At 39.1% G+C, this 18,254-nt stretch overlaps 1 pseudogene; it reads left to right on the top strand.

The window, feature by feature from the left end:
• The first annotated feature begins 6,992 nt into the window (after nucleotides 1-6,992).
• LOC127455829 (CUB and zona pellucida-like domain-containing protein 1) lies at nucleotides 6,993-8,432 on the top strand (annotated as a pseudogene).
• Nucleotides 8,433-18,254: the final 9,822 nt, after the last annotated feature.

Raw genomic sequence — 18,254 nt, 5'->3', positions numbered from 1 at the left:
ATTTTGACATTGTGTAGGGGTTTATTCATTTCAAATTGCCTAAATTCTCACCGAATGCACAAATGACTACAGACCCATAGCGTGATTGATTACAGCAGCATCAAATCCTGTGATTGTTTACAACAGCAGCCAATCACAGCATTGACCAATTGCCTACCTACTATTGCAGCACGTATACAGTGTTTGGGCTCTTGAGGGTTGATGAGCTTATTTCCTCAACAACAATGACCACATTGACAAGTACATGGGAAAAAAGTATGTGTTTCTAAGTATTCACTGAATGATTATTAGATACATCACCGTCAGTTATGGGTTGAGATGGGTGAAACATTTCCACACCACTTTTTGAAACAGTTGTCATCAGGTATGTGTATAATCCAGATGAAACATCTCCAGTTCATGAGTAGGAGTTTCTATTTCATCTGTGTGTGTTTTAACTGGCAATGCGGCACTGGAATGTGTTATTTTGAAAGTTGTGATCTAAGTGTTCTTTGCAGCTGTTATCAGTGTCATTTAGCGTCAGCAGTTTTGCCGCACGCTTTTTTCCGTGCCCCCTATTGTGATGGCCTCGGCCGTATTGTTTGTGTGTATGTAGAGTGTGTGTGTGTGTGTGTGTGTGTTGTCTTTCTCTCTTTCTCTCCCTCTCTCTTAATCACTCTCAGGTGTTTGGTAACCAGGTGAGCTGATTGTTGATGGGCCGCACCGGTGCGCAGTGTGTTTCCTCCCTATATAAATTGAGTGTTTCATGGCTGGGTTGTGCATGAGCTATGTCATCTCGTTCAAGGGCGCTCAGGCGCATATTGAGCAGAGACTTTGTGGTTGTCGCTGTCTGAATTTCGGAGTTTGCTGTTTTTTCATATACAGAACTGTCAATAAATGTGTCAGTGTTTCTGCAACTCTCGTCTCCCCTTTCGCATATTTTATTGCATTTTATTTTTAAACACCCATCCACTGATGTACAGATGTAATCTCGTTTTATTAAAATCAAAAGTTATATTTGGGCAAATTAGAATCCAAAACCTCTAAAAACTAAAGGCAAAAAGTTACCACTAGATCAACCAGTCATGTTTTTAATAAAGTGCTGATCTATGTATTCATCTACTGACTAACAAAATCCCAAGACTGATAGTGGCAGTTGTAGAAATGAAATTACCGTATTATGTGAAATATTTATTTGGGTGCTTGAATCGGTCATTAAGAATGACTGATGATCAAAACAGATAATTTAAAAGAATATTTTACTGTGCATAACATAATTAATATTCATGAGTTTTGCAGCACTGCACCCCACAGTACAAGTTTCTGTACAATTTATTTTTATTTGGACCTTTGATATTAACTGTGTTAATCTTCCCTTTCAAATGGATTATTCCAGCAGTTACAAAGGTGATAGGTCTTTAGGACTTGGGATATGCATGGATTTTCCATCCATGGGTACACAAAAAAGGTAGTGAAGTTTAGTCCAGATTGCCGGTTCTAAATGTCAAGGAACATTTAGAATTTGTTGATGTGTTTAATAGACAATGTCTTGGTACTGTGAAGATATACATTTTGTTTCTTAATTTTTATGATTTTATTTTTTATTTTTTTCATGTTGGCAAATCAGTAGCAAAATGGTTACTATGTGGTTCCTGTGGAAATGCAGTTGTATTGCAAATTCATGGACATTTGTAATTTGATAGTGACTCCAATTAAAGTTCTAGTACATGTTGCAATGAAGCTTGGTACCTTAATCCATAAAAACTATGCATGGGCACTTGCTTTGGTGTTGCCACCCCTCATAGTCTGCATGTCACCCCCTTGCCACCTCATAAAAAACATTCTAGATCCACCCCTACCTGCTGGTCACCACAGTCACAACCTCACACTTCTATGGAGGCTCAATGACCTTCCACCCTAGCAGGAACTCTGATGGGACCTACAAGGTGAGAACTCATTCATAAATGTAAAAATTAATTGCATAAACACTAAAGACATATTTTGTTGAGTGATAATGGTGTAATAAAATAAAAATGTAAGGATGTTTGTACATCATTCCAAATTTTGGAAGTTGATTTATATTTGTATGTGGATACAGTATGTGGGCTGCACACACAGAAGAATATAGAGTATGTGCTACTTTGGAAGTCTGTTTTTCACCCACAGTGTTAACTGTTTTTAGTTTAAAGGTGACTATTAATTATAATAATTATAGTGCTAAATTATATCAATTTAAATGAATCTTTAAAAGAAACATTTCTGGTTTGCTGCTGATGATCTTTTTCTTGAGGATTCAACAGACAAACCACATCAGAATTTGTAAGAGGTTGCTTTCATATCCAAATTATTTAATAAAAAATGGATTATTTTTATGCTGAATTTCGCTTTAAGAAGACGTACCATTCTGGTTAACAAGATGTTTCCTGGGGATGCAGGTCTGGAAACTGCGGTAATGAGAACAGTTTGGTGATTGGTCAAGTAAATTCCAGTTACAATGGTGGTAACAAGGACTGTTTCTACCAACAATCCATTTGAGCTGCTGTAAGTACACATATTTACAAGGACAGAAACCATTAGAGAATAATTATTTTAATTTAATTACAAATGTAAATTTATGTTACAAATCTCAATACGTGTCGACAGCAAAGGTAGTTGCTGCTGGATCTACAACACAGTCACTAATGTTGGAGGCTGGAGTCTTCTCACTTATATTGACCTTGGAGTGAGATCCGATATATCAAAGCCCAACAGATCACCAATCACCATCCTTGATTAAGTGAGACAGTTTTGAACAGAATTAATGGAAGCATCTACAGTCTTTTCATCTATTATTCTTTCACAACATTCATTTAACATAATAAAGTAAATATTTTGTACACTCATTGATGTAATATTTGTTGTAGAGTTTCTCAGAACTGTCCCAGGAGGTACAATATTTTAGCCTTTGATCCTGACCAGATGAAATGCAGATATGGCCTTAGACACAACGATGAGTGTGGAATTTGCAACCAACCTGCTGGTTTTACAGTGGATCAGGTGAGAGGAAATTAAATATATTCTATGACTGAAACTCTTACATAGAAAAGACATTCTGTAGTAACTTGTGCATGCAAATGTGAACAACTGCAAATCTAAACTGTTCTGTTTAGATTCTTAGGAAATGTTTATGTTGTGCAAATCAGACAACTAGCTAAATATTTCACTTTTGCATTCAGACATTTTTATTGTCTTTTGATTTTTGAATAACTGCTCTTTGTCATATGGCTACACATGGATCCCTGGAGTTTACTCATATGAGCTGGTACTGGAGGATTTCCCCATGCACATGATCAGTTTGTCCTACATCAACCAACCTTTCAGTGAAAATATCTCCAATCAGTGACAGACATTCTGTTCATGGAAATAGTCATCAAAAATCTTCCTCTACCACTACTGCTGCCACAATGAGCACTCATACAACAACTACTGCTCATGTGACATCCAAGACTACTATTACAACAACTACTGCTCACACTAGAACTTCTACTGTGCCAAAGACAACCAAGAGCACTATTATAGCAACTACTGCTAACACTAGAACTTCTACTGTGCCAAAGACAACCAAGAGCACTATTACAACAACTACTGCCACCACTAGAACTTCTACTGTGCCAAAGAAAACCAAGAGCACTATTACAACAACTGCTGCTCACACTAGAACTTCTACTGTGCCAAAGACAACCAAAAGCACTATTACAACAATTACTGCCACCACTAGAACTTCTACTGTGCCAAAGACCACCAAAAGCACTATTACAACAATTACTGCCACCACTAGAACTTCTACTGTGCCAAAGAAAACCAAGCGCACTATTACAACAACTACTGCTCACACTAGAACTTCTACTGTGCCAAAGAAAACCAAGAGCACTATTATAGCAACTACTGCTAACACTAGAACTTCTACTATGCCAAAGACAACCAAGAGCACTATTACAACAACTACTGCCACCACTAGAACTTCTACTGTGCCAAAGAAAACCAAGAGCACTATTACAACAACTACTGCTCACACTAGAACTTCTACTGTGCCAAAGACCACCAAAAGCACTATTACAACAATTACTGCCACCACTAGAACTTCTACTGTGCCAAAGAAAACCAAGCGCACTATTACAACAACTACTGCTCACACTAGAACTTCTACTGTGCCAAAGACAACCAAAAGCACTATTACAACAATTACTGCCACCACTAGAACTTCTACTGTGCCAAAGACCACCAAAAGCACTATTACAACAATTACTGCCACCACTAGAACTTCTACTGTGCCAAAGAAAACCAAGAGCACTATTACAACAACTACTGCTCACACTAGAACTTCTACTGTGCCAAAGACAACCAAAAGCACTATTACATCAATTACTGCCACCACTAGAACTTCTACTGTGCCAAAGACCACCAAAAGCACTATTACAACAATTACTGCCACCACTAGAACTTCTACTGTGCCAAAGAAAACCAAGCGCACTATTACAACAACTACTGCTCACACTAGAACTTCTACTGTGCCAAAGACAACCAAAAGCACTATTACAACAATTACTGCCACCACTAGAACTTCTACTGTGCCAAAGACCACCAAAAGCACTATTACAACAATTACTGCCACCACTAGAACTTCTACTGTGCCAAAGAAAACCAAGAGCACTATTACAACAACTACTGCTCACACTAGAACTTCTACTGTGCCAAAGACAACCAAAAGCACTATTACATCAATTACTGCCACCACTAGAAATTCTACTGTGCCAAAAAAACCAAGAGCACTATTACAACAACTACTGCTCACACTAGAACTTCTACTGTGCCAAAGACAACCAAGAGCACTATTACAACAACTACTGCTCACACTAGAACTTCTACTGTGCCAAAGACAACCAAGAGCACTAATACAACTACTTACTGCCACCACTAGAACTACAACCAAGATTGCAACCACAACATCCACAACTGAACTGACTACAACCACTCTTGTATTAACCACAACCATATTTTAAACCAACTACAACCACCCTAGAACCAAGTACAACCACTCCTCAACTTACCACAACCTCATCTGAACCTGCTGCAACCATACCTGAACCTACCACAGCCATGCCTTAACCTACCACAACCACACTTGAACCAACTACAACCACCCAAAAACCAACTACAACCACACCTCTACCTACCACAATCACATCTGAACCAATTATAGCCACACCTGAACCAACTACAACCACACCTCTACCTACCACAACCACATTTGAACCAACTATCCACGTTTTCAATTTCTGGTCTCCAGTGTCTTTACTTGCATCGGCGTATACTCTAAGTGGGTAATGTAATATTTAATGTGTTACATTTGTAAAAATTATCAAAAAACATACCGATACTTCACAGAGTACAGATGACCGTTTTTTTAATAGACAGTGCATCATCTGAGTGTGTAGATGACATGAAGCAATGGTCCGAGGTTAGTTATGTTGATATAATTAATTATTCTGAATTATTATGACAGCCAGCAATTGCACAAGTTGAGCCTGAAATTCATTTTCACACCAAGCAACACTTAAATGGTTGTTGTTCTCCTCTGGATCACTCATTTTGGCAGTTTTTACTTGGCGTCTCGAGACCAGAAATACAAAATGGAGTTAATTAACAGAGGTTTGGGAGGAGAATCTTAATTTTAATCTGACAAATCACAGCCCATGTGCAGGAGTATATAAGCCGCTGCTTACCTGCTTCCTGTGACAACTCTCCTGACATCCCATCTCCACCCCATCTCCACCTATTCTCTCGATCCATTATGTAAATAAGTAAAGTCCGGGGGGGTAATCAGGACTCGAGTCGAGTCTCGAGCTCCGAGTCCTCCAGTATACGGACAGCAAGCCAAATACGTTTACTGCTTCAACACAAGATTACATTAACATACGAACTACTGAAACAGGCAGTTAGAAAAATCATGGCGCTGCCCAGTGATTGCGCAGGAAAACTGTGGATAGCCACACCTGAACCAACTACTACCACCCCAGAACCAATTAAAACCATACCTCAAAATAACATAACCACATCTGAAACTACAATCACAACTGAACCTACTACAAGTACACCTGAACCTACTGCAACCACCCCAGAACCTACTACAGCCACGCCTGAACCAACTACTGCTGTGCCAGAACTAACTACAACCTCTGTAACCATAACTAAGCAATGTGAAAATTGGTAACCAGCAATTTTTATCTTAAGAATCTATTTCTATTTGATCTAACCCTAAAAAATGACTTTCACTGGTGTAACCTAATGTAGTCAGATTGTTTAATTTCCACAAGAAACACATCCATAGTGCATCCACAACAACCACTACTACACATACAACAACCACACCTGCACAGACTACAACTACTACAACAACCACTTCACCACTCAGCAAAATACCTCTTCAGTTTTCTCTCCAAGTTATTGTGCAGTTTTGAATGCTTTTCTTTCAAAACTATACTGAAAAAAATACTTCAAAATTATAGTTATATGTCTTCCAATGCATTTTTTGGTCTTCCAGCATCATCAATGTCATCATTAGTGGACCACAGAACAGCACAAAGCACAAAACTACCACTGGGGAGTATTTGATTAACTGGACACCAACTGCAGAGAACTATGGCCAACAATTTCCATTTTGCTTCATTGCAGAAGGACAATATGGGTATGATTCACTCATGTTAGCCCAAGCGCACATCATCATTGTTTTTAAAAATCATTCTATCTTTTTAAGGTTTAACATTTACCAGTCTGAAATAATATGCATCATTGTAAAAGTGGAAGATGCAGGTAGGTTTCATTTTCGAAGAATCTTTGCACTATTTTTTATTTTTTATTTTTTTTATTTATTTATTTTTTGCAAAAAGAGTATGCATTCCTATGATAAGTACTATTTTTACTTTCAGGGCCCAAGGTGCATGTAACCTGCAAACAGAACTGAATGTCAGTGACAAATGAAAGGAATCCATGGCAACCACTTGAGGCTGATTGATCCATCTTGTCGAGTTTACTCCAATAGTACCATGTGGTTGCCAGCACCCCTCTAAATGATTGTGGCACTCAGATGGAGGTGAGGCACCCCAATAGTGTTTAAATTACTTTACAACATCCATTCATTTCCTTTTAAAGTTTTAAACATTGTCATGATAAATATATTATGAGACTTAAACTTACGATTAGTTCATGTGACTCCCAGCAGCTATTTAAAAATTGCTATTTCTTTGAAGAACAATGGTGATGAACTGATCTTCAAGAATACAGTTGTTACATTTGATGACCCCAAAGACATTATCACCAGGAGGCATGAAATAAATATTGAAATCCTGTGCAAGTACCAGAAAAGGAGCAACCTTACATTGAAGTTTGATACTAACAGACCTGCAATCAACTTCTTTGAGAGAGGCTTTGTCTCATTTAGCTATCAATTTGAGTTTTATGATTCTGCAAGTTTCTACAACAGAAGAGATCCAAACTCACACCCACTGGAGTACAACACAGGATAGATGATCTACATGCGAATTGAGCCTGTCATTCCAGTCCAAAACACTAAGGTCTTCTTCGAGTCCTGTGTAGCAACACCCTTCGATAATCCCAATTACCCAATCTCCTACACCATTATATCAAATGGGTAAGATTCTAGAAACGCAGATGCAGGACATGCACATCAGTTTGGCCCACAAACTTATCAAAATTTGTTTTCTCAGATGCAAAGTGGATGACACTGTCCAATTTTACTCAAATCACAATCCATATTTCCAGTATGGGGTTGAGGCCTTAACGTTCATTGTGCTCCACGACCAGGTCAGGTTGACAGATAGACTCCCATAAGAGGATACAGCACATGTACTAGTAAAGAACAATGTCTCCATTTAACCCTGTCTCTGTCACTGTCTTTTCTCTCTAGGTGTTCATAAGCTGCTCAATCATCATATGTGAGGTGAACAATCCCAACACCCGCTGTTCTCAGGGCTGTATTAACAGCACAGTAGCTCCACCAACACACCACCACAGCAAAAGAGAAGCTCCCATCCAGACCGACAGTCACTTCATCTCTCAGGGACCCTTGCGACTGAAGAGAAGTGTGCATGTTTAGTCATGGTTTTGCATCCGTAGATTGTGAACCTTGTGTAATAGATGATCATTCAAGCAAGATTTGAACTCATGGCCAATTGCACTTATGAAATACACCTCTCGGCTCATACTCAATTAACCATTTTCAAATAACCTGTACTCTTTACTCACATTTCAGAGGTCATTTTGAAGTTGTGAATCTGAACATTGTTGTCATCGCTGGCAGTCTCCTGGCAACAGTTACTGTGCTGTGTGGCATGAATATCTACAGATCCAGAAGGCCAAGGATCAGATACCAACCCTTGCCAACACACGAGTTTTGACCATATCAGCTCTGTTTTATAATTTCGTGATGCTCTTTATCATGTGCATCGGTTTATTAGTATTTTTGCATTTACAGTACTGTTGTAATGAAGGCACACTCTTTTTGTTGTCATTATTAATAATGATGAATAAAACAGAAAATGAACAAGATTTCTGGTTTACTGTCATTGGTGATTTTTAATAAAATAATGAATAATTAAAATGAATTGGGGGTCACATTAAAAGCTGCATTACGGAACTTTGCGCTCTCTAGTGACATCTGTGGTTGAAACTTAAAATTGCAAGCAATTTGCAGAAGAACACTAAACGTGATTCGTGTTTCGGCACTGCCCTTCTGGCGGATGAATCTTATGATTTCAGCTTTTCCTGTGTGTGATCATTCATGACTGGAGATATTTAGAGCCGGAGTCATAACGTGCTATTTTCATGTTGATATAATTTTATACGATTAAACATTTAAAACTGAAATATTACTTGCTTTGATGAAGATATATCATATATTTTTAATGAATTAATTTTACAATTATAGCACTTTTCTGACACTACACTTAAAGCGCTTTTACATAAAGGACAGGAGACTCAATCACCTCAATCACTACCATTATATTTTAATATGATTATTCAAGTGTTTTTTTCTACTATTAATGTTTGTATTGTACTACACTTATCAATTTAAGAGGTGAAACTCCTGATATGGCTGATACAAGTTCAATGGAAGACTTTATTTTTATATTATATTGTACAGCCTCAGTTGATAATGCAAGTGAACCGTAATACTACAATAGTATGTCTATGAATGCACACAATAACACAGTAAACTAAAAACACAAAACGAGAATTGATAATGCTGGGGATAAAATATACTTTATTAAACATGAATTCAATATGCTTAACAATGCAATATAACAGTTAACAGTAAATTTCAGAAGTCATAAATATTTGTAAACATGTCACAGTAACTTCCATCGACAACGTAGATATATCGCGATCGGTTAACACACGAGTAATGTTCGATTCATACAAGCATGACAAGCAATATAAGTTTCAACAAACCTACCAGATAATATATCCAGTCATTATAGTAGGTAAACAACTTCACCAAAGGGATAACAAATAAACATCCATTCAGATTGTTGCGATGCTGTGCAGTGTCATGATAAATTGAGTCCACGCTGTAAATCGAGTCCCTATGGGGGTAGCCTTTGTAATGCCTGAGCAAAAACCTATCATGTTATTGTGATAGCATATAATTGAAGTATAGGCTAACTGGAAAACACAAACAACGACACGTCTTTAATTTCACAATCTATAACTTCAGTTATATATTATAATGTGCAACATATTATTTAAAAGACATTAAATGTCGTATTTACATAGTTAAAACTGCATATACCATAAAGCGAATTTGTACGATTTTTTAATCAGGCACTGAATAGAGTACCCATTACTAGCTCTTTGAGCCAGTGGGATTGTTGTGATGTCATATGGGGGACTCTATTTGCCAGGTGGACTCAACTGATCATGACACCGGAACAGTGTGAGTGTTACTGAACTGAACTGTAGTTTCTTTCTTCTTTTTAACGGCTACCCGCAAACTAAAACAGTGTATTACATCTACTGTTTACATGGGAACGAGACAGGACTTAAAGGAGATCTATTATTGCCCTTTTTACAAGATGTAATGTAAGTCTCAGGTCTCCCCAGAATGTGTCTGTGAAGTTTCAGCTCAAAATACCCCACGGATCATTTATTATACCATGTTGTAAATGCCTCTTTTTTGGTGGAATCAAAAACACGCTGTTTTCGTGTGTGTCTCTTTAAATGCAAATGAGCTGCTGCTCCCTGCCCCCTTTCCATAAAAATAACGACATAGCTCTGGTCTCCGTGAATACAATCAAAGACAATGGTAACTTTAGCTGCATTAGCCGTGGAATCAGCTAACAAGCACATTCGGAAAGGCGATTTGCAAACATTCATAAAATATAAAATGCGATACTAATGCTGGAACACGAACAGTTGGTACTGATCCATGCTTGAGAATCACATTTTTGGAAAATCCTGCTTTATATTGACCCTCATTCACAAAGCAGTCCGGTGTAAAATGATTTGCACAAACATACACAAATTTTGGTATGTTTTGGGGCACATTTGCTTCAAAAACAAAACTTGTCCAATGCGTCTTCAGTGGCTCTGATGCCGGGAGTACATGAAGACTCTTATGTTCACTTTTACAGCCAACAACAGAACACTTATGACGCTTACGAAGCTGAGACATTATTCTTCTCACCGTAGCTGCTCCAGAGCGGAAAAAAATGGCGGACTGTGTGTAGATCACTCAGGGGAGGATCTATGATAATAGGGTGGAGTCCGTCACCAGTCGTGGGCGAGGCCTGCTCTAACGTGACGTCACGTTAGAGCAGAAATGAAAACCAATCACTCTGAGACACTGTTTTAGATTAATTGAAATATAAGAAAGAGGAGAGGCTAGATTTTTAACATTGTAGGGTGGTTGTGTGCACACACTGCCGACTCACATTTATGTTCAAACACCATGTAAAAGTGAATTTTGCATAATAGGTCCCCTTTAAGAATGAACGTCATAAGCCCGCGATTTTGCGCCAAATCAAACTCGACAGCTAAAAATACAGCTAATTTTTATAGGCTTACTGTAGTGATTCAGGGTAAGGTAAGGGTTGTTTTGAACACTGATTGTTTATGAACTCAATCAATAATGCCAATTTGTTCATTTTTAACCAAATAGTCTTACATAGTGCAGCTTTAACTTGAACATTTATAAAATGTTGTTCACTGCGTGAGATGGCGGACAAAAAGAGCAAGATGTGGTCAAAGGCTTCCATCTAGCGCATGTTTACATAGGATTTATTATTTTTTTAAACAAGGCAGATGGACGCAAGAACATTTTAGTTGCAAAGAAATAATAATAAACCAGCACCATAACAACTCATTCAAATAATGGCGGCAGTATCTGTACAAATAACGTCAAAATAATATGTTGCACGTTTATGTGGTTGAGAACCACATGGACACAAACACATAAAGATTTGAGAGATCTTTGGCCTTTAAACATCAATAGCTATTGTCTTGCTGACACACATATGAGTGGACAATGCTCACATTCTGATCTGCTTTGTAAATAACATCTTAGTCACAATAGCTTGTGTTGAGTCATATTGAACTGAACAAAAGCTTATGAAAAATGGGTTACAGGAAACTGCTCACAATAATAACCATCAAAACAGACTTTTGTTTCTCCTCAAATACATCAGTATGTGACTGCTCATTTTGAAACAAAGCACAAATGAAAGAGTCAGATTGCAATAAAGGCATTCCAATACATATATAGGCCATTATATTGAGACACAGAGATTTTTTTTTTTTACTGAAGCCTTTCATCCTCAGCAGTTTCTTTCACTTATTACTTTACATATCGCATTTTAGTAATATTTATTACTTTGCACGTTTTTAAAATTGTGTTTTCTTTGCTTTGATTGTATTTGTTGTTATTGTGGGGGGTTTTATGTGCTGTGTTGGCACATGCACCAAGAAAGATTCCTTGTATTGTATTTAAGTTAAAAACATCTGCTTTTACTTCTATTAAAGAAGTTGTTTTTTTTTTTTACTGTGAATGGGTAATATGCAAGGATTTCGATAGTTTTGCTGGAATGTTATTCCCACTAAATATTTCCACTACATATACAATTCACTGTCACAAGTTCACCTGCCCATCCAGCCCTTGAAGGTAGGCTGACCATGTCCAAATGAGGATGAGTGTTCAATGAGTACAGATGGTCACCCTGTTAAAAAGTAACCTTAAAGGACCAATATGTAACACTGACATCAAGCGTTTAAAATGGGCAGTCCAAATTCAAAATATTGGAGAGAGTTGTCTCCCCCACCTCCCCAGACTCGAAGTTCACGCAAGTTGCCAGGTTGAGGACACGCAACAGGAACATGCAAAATGTATTTGTGTTTTACTACACCTCTGGTCATGGAGCATTTTAGAAGGATGCCAAGGCTTTTTAGGTTGTGTAGAATCTGTTATCTCAGATCCAGTTCGTTAGCTGGCTTCCATGGCTGCAGCACGCTGTGTTTGCCCGCTAACTTGTTTCAAATCTAGCAACCCAGGGTGCTGAAATACTATTGGGAAATGGACAGTGGGCGGGATCACACAGGCCAAAACACAAACAGAAGTTCCAACCTAGAACGGACATTTCAAAGTAGAATACTGACTGTAGCATTGTTTTCAGAGAAGCCAGTATTACAACTTAGCGTGTTTCATAAATCTCTGATAATATATTATGATAATTTTACTGCTGTGGCAGTTATATATTAAGAATAATAGGTTTCTGCGGTACAAAGGTTAAAGGCTCCTGTGGGAACTGGGAGAGCTTAGTGTTGCGGCAGAAATTTTAGGGATAAACGAGAAAGGCTCCGGCGGAACCTACTGCTGCAGCAGTAGACATATGCATGGGGGTTCATGGAGCCTGGTATGCTTGCTTAATGTGTCATAAGTTGGTTCTTATGTATGAATAAAATGCATTTGAAGACCATCTGCCGAGTGATTTGATTAGGAGTTCAGCCAAGCCTTTTTGCGCGGCTGAAGTTGCTGCACCGATTCACAAGAATGGCTGGAATAGTGATATGCTTGGATTTCTGATTTGAGAAGAACGGTTTTGAGATGTTTTTGGAACCAGTGTTTAGAAACTAGATTATTGGAGTCGTCTATGATGAGCGGATCGGAAATGGCTTTGATTTGTGTTCTTTGGTAGTCTAAATATTATGAAAGTGACTGTAAAGTCAGGATGGGTGAAGGTAAATTAAAAACAAAGATGGCAGAGCCATGCTTAGTTTGATCCATTTTACTTTGTTTAATGTTGAAACTGATGGTGTCATTATCCACTACCTGGAGGTCAGAAAAAGTGGGGTATAGGTTTGGATTGAATTTAGAATTACATGTGAAGATGGGGCCTGGGTAGCTCAGTGGTAAAATATGCTGGCTACCACCCCTGGAGTTCACTAGTTCACTAGTTCGAATCCCAGGGTGTGCTGAGTGACTCCAGCCAGGTCTCGTAAGCAACCAAAATTAGCCCGGTTGCTAGGGAGGGTAGAGTCACATGGGGTAACCTCCTCGTGGTCACTATAATGTGGTTTGTTCTTGGTGTGGCGCATGGTGAATTGAGCGTGGTTGCTGCGGTGGATGGTGTGAAGCCTCCACCGCAGCGCGCTCTCCTTGGCAACGCGCTCAACAAGCCACGTGATAAGATGCGCGGGTTGACTGTCTCAGACGTGGACTGAGATTCGTCCTCCGCCACCTGGACTGAGGCGAATCACTATGCGACCACGAGGACTTAGAGTGCATTGGGAATTGGGCATTCCAAATTGGGAGAAAAAGGGGAAAAAAAAAAAAGAATTACATGTGAATTCTGCACATCTGAACCCCCCAAAAGAAGCCAGGATAAATAGGGCATCGTGAGTTCTGGCTGTTCCTGAGTGGTACCTTGATCGGAGAGTGATTAGGCATCTACTTAACAGATACAAGGTAAGTGGTAATCTGGAATCTGATCAACAGTGTTGGGATTTTTGGATACCTTTGATCAAGAGAGAGATTTGTGAATTATTTATGGCGTGACATGGCTGGCCGAAAATTAATTTATAGAAGAAATGGATGCCGCTAATGTAAGCTTTGATGGTTCCAGCTTGGTTGAGTTTAATTTGATGTAGGTAGGTTGTGAAAGAGGAGACTGATAAAAGGGAAAAATCGGGGAAGGGGTCCTTATGGACTGAGTGGAAATATTTGAAGCTTTTCCATGCTGTGAAATAAGACTGGAGTGTTCTGGGGGATACTGCTTATAGAATTAAATCTACTGATAAACTGCAAAGGTGATTAAGCAGATGATTTACTGGAATGACATCTCCGAAAATGGTGGGACTAGTGTGGGAGACAGGTCTGCATGAAGAGCCAATGTCCATAATTTCTGAAAAGCAGAATGGGAAAGTGAATCAGCAGTTTGATTCTTGAATCTTGGAATGTGTTCAGCTTTAACAATGAATTGGTTACATGCAGAGATCCAAAGTAGACATCACAGAAACTGCATTAATTCAGGAGAATTTGATCAACCTTTGTTAATGCTATAAACTGCAGGCTCTAAATTGGTAAGCACCGGAAGCCAGGTAGACGCGAACCAGCAACCTTGATAGTATCCACCGAAACCCACGGAGGGGGTTGCATCGGTGAATAAATGGAGGTCTGATGCAAGAGAGATGTGATCTTCGTAGCAGAAGGTTAATCTGTTCCATTGTCTGAGGAATGAAAGTCAAAGTTTCAAGTCTGTTTTGTAGGGGGAATTAAGGGATACTAGGCCGTTTAGGGCTGGGACGGATGAGGCTAGAGAAAGCAGGTGGGAAATAAATGGATGGCCTTGGGGTGCGATCCGTATGGCGAAATTTAAATGTCTGAGCACTGAAAAGAGATCGCATTTAGAAAGAAAAGATTGTCTAATATTTAAATTATTCTCTCAATTTTTTCTTTTGGTAGGGACACTTGGAATTTGACCGAATCGAGAAATTTGAGGGAGGTGGAGGGTCCCAATGTTTTTTTTTTCTGGAGAGACAGGAACTCCCAAGTTCGAAAAAAACTTCTTGAAGGGTGGATAGATGTGCTGCCGGTGGAGAGTCACTAGGGGACACTGTGAGGAAGTCGTCGAGGAGATGAATTAGGTATGGAATTTCATAGTTATTGGATAAAATCCAGCACAACGCTTCGGAAAGTGTGTAGAAGATTTTGGGGCTGCTTTTGCATCTGAAAGTTAAAAAGACTGCGAAGTTGTATTTTTCGCGCCAGCGGATTCTGAAAAGGTGGCAAAAATCTGGATTGATTGGCATGACTTTTAACGCAGAAATGATGTCTACTTTTGCCAGCCAAGCTCCGTGGCCAACAGACTTGATTATATGAATGGTCTATGTCGTGGTAGTTGAGAGAAAACTCAGACAGCGGGATTAAACTGTTTACACTTGGGACAGGACTGTCTCTACTGGAGAAGACATGGAACTCAGCTTAGGTTGGGGCAGATGCTGTGGCCAAAAACTGTCAATGTAGAGTGGTAAGTGGCTGTTTATATACACTAGTAGTTTGATTGAATGCCTGAATGTTCAGGTTCCTCCCAACCTAGAACTTCATTTAATTTGTATGTCAGGTACAATTACTTAAGCAGATGTGAAAATGTTCATTTTAATTTTTTGCTCATTTAATAGGTTTTTATGCCTTTTTCTTGAACATTTGATTCAGTGTCACTACATTGCAAAATCTTGAAATAATTAAAATTTTTATTTGATTGGCGTAACCTTAAAATCCCAAAAATAAAATAATAAATTAAATCCAAACTGTATCATTCAGCACCAAACTAGTAAAAGCCCTCTTTTTTTCAGAGGAGAGTGAAATTTGAGGTTACATTCACATTTTGTAGCGGGTTGAGAACGAGGCACAGACAACAAGACATGTTTTCGTGACCCCAGAGGGGCTTTTAATGAAGCTTAGTGTAACACTGAAGGTGAAAGTTCTGGTGAGGCAGGTGTTTGGCGTGAGAGTGCATTCCCATAGTCCATGGTTCAGGTGCACATTCTCTGTCTTGGTGAGGCAAGAAGTCCAGAGCGCTGTGGTAGCCGTGTCCATTTAGTCAATTTCTGTGGCCAAAGAGAAACATTAGTGTTTGCTTTCCCGTCATTGACTTCCTTCTGTGTCTCTCATTGGGCTGCCCACAATTTACATTTTGTCATTTAGCAGACACTTTTATCCAAAGCGACTTACAAATGAGGAACATAGCAAGAAATCTGTCATACAAAGTTCAATAACATCTACAGTGTTGTACTGCCAAGCTCTCAAGGTTGCAGAGAATATATATATATATATATATATATATATATATATATATATATACCGATCAGCCACAACATTAAAATCACCAGACTAATATTGTGTAGGTCCCCCTTGTGCTACCAAAACAGCGCCAACCCACATCACACTTCACACTTCTCACCACAATTGTACAGAGTGGCTATCTGAGTTACCGTAATTTGAACCAGTCTGGCCATTCTCTGTTGACCTCTCTCATTAACAAGGCATTTCCATCAACAGAACTGCCGCTCACTGAATGTTTTTTGTTTTTGGCACCATTCTGAGTAAACACTAGAGACTGTTGTGTTTGAAAATCCCAGGAGATCAGCAGTTACAGAAATACTCAAACCAGCCCGTCTGGCACCAACAATCATCCATGCGATTATCTAGTCAGCCATTCGTGTGGCAGCAGTGCAGTGCATAAAATCATGCAGATACGGGTCAGGAGCTTCAGTTAATGTTCACATCAACCATCAGAATGGGGACAAAATGTGATCTCAATGATTTGGACCATAGCATGATTGTTGATTGGCTGGTTTGAGTATTTCTGTAACTGCTGATCTCCTGGGATTTTCCTACCAGAAGCCCTCGCAGCCCCAGTACAATACGCCAACTCCGGTGAGTGAATAGACATTTCCCCACCAGTCGCTGGCCATTTGGTGGTTCAGTTATGAGCAGCTCTTGGCAGGCTACTTGATCGCTACCTCAGCTGCTCCGGGGTATGTGGGCTTAAGTGGACTGAAATTTGGGTTTTGTTGATGGCCCGATAATGATGGATTATTTTTGGTAGTTCGCTCTGGCCTTCTGTATTTTTATAATTCATCTACGCTATCTGCAGCTGGAAATACATGGCTCTGTTACGGATTCAGGCTCTGATCCTCTTATCAATATGTTTTTTAATTATTCATCCATGGACTTAAATTGCTTGAACTCCACATATCATCTCTCTGTGGAATCTACAATCAATGTGCTGCCCTGGGAATCACACACCGACCACGTACGTCCACCGAGGATCTCGTCATCATTCGAGCAGGCTTGTGTTGGCTGTCTCCTCTGATGACTCCCGCATAACGGCAATGTGGTCTTCAGTTCGCCTTCCCCCTGCCCGTGTCGCAGATAATCAGGGTGTTAATCCGGATAATCAGGGTGTTAATCCTGATAATCTCTGTATGCTGTAGCATTCTACTCCTGTTTCTACCATGGACTCAGAGCCAACCACCATTAAGATGGCCTTAGTGAATGCGAGGTCGCTATCAAATAAATCCTTTGTTCTAAATGACTATTTTATGTCAAATTCTTTAGACTTTTTATTTGTGACAGAGACTTGGTGACTTCATTGCTCTCGAAGAACTTTCTCTCCCGGAATGTGCATTCTTCAGTTTTCCAAGGACCTCAGGACATGGCGGTGGTATTGCCACTATTTTTAAAGACAATTTTAGATGTAAAATTCTTCCGATGGACATGTTCTCGAGTTTTGAGGTACAGTTATTAAAGATCAACATCATGGGTCCTGTGCGATGTGCTTTGGTGTACAGACCTCCAAAATCTAACAAGGACTTCATCCGTCAGTTTTCAGATTTTCTCTGTGATTTAGTATCTCGTAGTGATAGACTGTTGATTCTCTATGATTTTAACATCACCTCTGTTGTCCATCCAAACCTCTGGTGAAGGATTTATTATGTCTTTTAGAATCCTTAAATTTTATACACTCTGTCTCTGATCCAGCACATAACTTGGGTCACACACTTGATTTGGTTTTATCTTATGTTTTTTTTTAAATGACTACACCCGCACTCTCAGACAAGAGTGCAGAAAGGCTGAGTGGAAGTGGAAGAAAGACAAACTCTAGGTTTCATATGACGTTTAAGGACTTGCTTAAATAACTAACAAAAATCAGTGAAAATGGCCA

Source organism: Myxocyprinus asiaticus, chromosome 18, assembly GCF_019703515.2.
Source record: "Myxocyprinus asiaticus isolate MX2 ecotype Aquarium Trade chromosome 18, UBuf_Myxa_2, whole genome shotgun sequence".
Lineage (NCBI taxonomy): Eukaryota > Metazoa > Chordata > Actinopteri > Cypriniformes > Catostomidae > Myxocyprinus > Myxocyprinus asiaticus.
Note: the sequence above shows the minus strand (reverse complement) of the source record. Positions and strands in the feature narration are given on the sequence as shown.